The 2,514-nt window shown below is 38.7% G+C and overlaps 1 protein-coding gene across 8 annotated transcripts in view; it reads right to left on the reverse strand.

Annotated features, from left to right (window-relative positions):
* Positions 1-2,508, reverse strand: part of LOC113212265 (uncharacterized) — a 70,157-nt gene extending 67,649 nt beyond the window's left edge. For all 8 annotated transcript variants that reach the window (XM_052272307.1, XM_052272308.1, XM_052272306.1 and 5 more), the window contains exon 1: positions 2,354-2,508. The gene's annotated coding sequence lies outside the window, so the exon portion shown is untranslated. The remainder of the gene's footprint in view (positions 1-2,353) is intronic.
* Between the last annotated feature and the right edge of the window lie 6 nt (positions 2,509-2,514).

The raw sequence follows: 2,514 nt of genomic DNA on the forward strand, positions 1-2,514 counted from the left end.
TTTTATAAAAGTCTATAAATTGTAATAAAATTTCTTAGTGAGTTGTACACAAACCGTTTCACCCGGGTAAAACCCCAAACGCTAGGTCCAACGGCGTTTTATTATCAGAGAAAGGTGATGCATTGTGCGACAGGCCCGTCTTGGCTCCTTTACGTTCCGGTAGGCGATTTGTGAACAACATTAGTCAAACAACACACACGTAGGAATTGGAACCTAACATGCAATTTTGTCTTATATTTCAGTATTTTTATTTCTGAGGGCTCTGAAAATAATATTTTCCTGGAAACTTTCCGAGGATATTCAACACTATAGAAGTTGCGATGGATTTCCTTTGATTACCAAACTGTCAATAACGGTGGAGTGATGAATGTTATCTGTTATTACCCCGTTTGTAGGAAATATATCTTAACGGGCTCTTCAATTCCATGTTAAATACAACCATCAGCAACCTCGTAAGATTACGGTTCGAACATTAATAGGATGGGATACGGAAGGAAACGACTTTAATCAGCGTTCTTGTAAAAGTGTTGATCGAGTTCAGAACCCTATCATATTTACGCTCGTTCAATCCGCAATGTTACGGGAATTATTTTGGTTGAATCGAAAATGAAACCAAAGAGCTTTAAGGAATATTCCACAAAAACGTGGTAATAAGGTGCGTCATCCGTATGCAGATCAGGAGAGAGTGAAGTGAATTACGTGAAAACGGGGGAGGGGGGGGGGATTGTGGCAGCTACCTCAAAACTTCATTATTTACTTGTAAAATAACAATTGTACGGAGGAATGTGATATTAGTAGTGCTAGTAAGTAGTAGTATTAGAAGTAGAAGTAGTAGTAGTATTAGTTGTAGTAGTAGTAGTAGTAGTAGTAGTAGTAGTAATACTAGTAGAGTTACAAATGAATGCGGTAATCCATTGATACTTCTCACTGATACTTCTCATCATTAATACCCCCCCCCCCCCCGATTCCAATTCCCTAATAGAAAATAACACTGTTAAAAATAATTACAACAGTAAATACCTAGAGAATCGACTGGTAATTTTGAAAACAGTGTAATCCTGTAGTTTGCTCTGGACCTTATTCTGGAGGAAATTTCTTTTGAACCAATGCCAAGTCTATATCCCTCAAATACAAGTCAAACAGATTTTGACAGAAGTATGGAAGTACAGGACGATTTGTATGAATTCTGTTTCTGAGTACACAATTTTGAACAGTGAAGGGTCCACTTCTGTCCCGAGTATGTTCCAGAGTTGTCCCGATTCTGTGAGGGACTAAAACGGGATTTCGCATGTACTGAAATCCCCCCTTGTTCCGTTTAGGTGAAATCCCTCCAAAGTTCCTTTCAAACTGTGAAAAAGGATCCGGGCGAAAACGGGCGAGCTCATGCCCCGTGCGGGCACAGCCCGTGCACATGCCGGGTGCTCCGCGGGTGAATCCGGACTTTTTGTCGTTTCATAACACTTTCTTACTTTTCAAAACACGAATTATTTCCATAAAACATTTTTTCTTAAATTTAAGAGCAAACTTGTTTTGATAATTGCTTCACAACTCATTTTCTTGAAATTAAGATGATTTTTTTTAAATCTGTAGGTTATTGTTTACACCATGGTTAAATTAGATTTAGAAATAATTAGCTATGCACTTCAGTTATCTGTCTTAGTCTCATAGCTGTTGCTTGGTTTATTACAAGAAGTTAACTCGTATCTCAACGTTGATTCAATTTACGCTGTGATATTTGTTTGAATTTTGTACGAAGTGCTGCAGAGTGCAGTCATATATTAAACTGGTCGACTAGGTAGGCAAGTTGCGTATTTATAATTTTGTTATTTACTATAAATGCGAAAGTTGTATGAAGTTGATATTCTGTTGTTTCAGTTCCAGAAGCTGACCAACCCCTCCCGAAGAAATGGGGGCTGGAATGGCGGATAAATGCAGCACAAGATGTCACAGTTGAATTTATTTTATTTTCGCAAAACAATATGTTTTTGATAAAATATTGCCAAGTTTATTGTTTTTTAATAAATTTCACCCAAATCACTCTGAGCACTTATATTCTGAAATTTACCTCTCCTGGAGTTTACCCTCCTCATTCTTAGAATATTTCAGGGATTAAAATGCAGAATATTGCTGTAATTTACCTTCCTTCCCTAAAATTTTAGAAACTTGGAGTTACCCCTCTTACAGCTAACCCCCGTTCACTTATTTAGATGTTGTTAGTATTCCACATTATTTGCTGGGGTTCATGAAATCAATTTTGTTAGTTTTGAACACACGCTTCGATTCTACTATGAGAAATCGTGCGGTCAAAATTGTGGTTTGTGTTAAATTTCACAGTAAAGCCTACTGCTCTGACCTGAATGTGCACAAACCCCAGAGATGCTCCAGCTTTCCGCGTACTCCCCGGCCTATCCTCGTCGTGTCTTGACAAGACACAGAAGGAGACGTGAATGACCACGAGAGAACATTCGCTGTGTCGATCCGGGCCCGCCGGCTCCGCCACGCAACGCACTCTAA

This window comes from Frankliniella occidentalis, unplaced genomic scaffold, assembly GCF_000697945.3.
Source record: "Frankliniella occidentalis isolate FOCC.00 unplaced genomic scaffold, Focc_3.1 Scaffold199, whole genome shotgun sequence".
Taxonomy (NCBI): domain Eukaryota; kingdom Metazoa; phylum Arthropoda; class Insecta; order Thysanoptera; family Thripidae; genus Frankliniella; species Frankliniella occidentalis.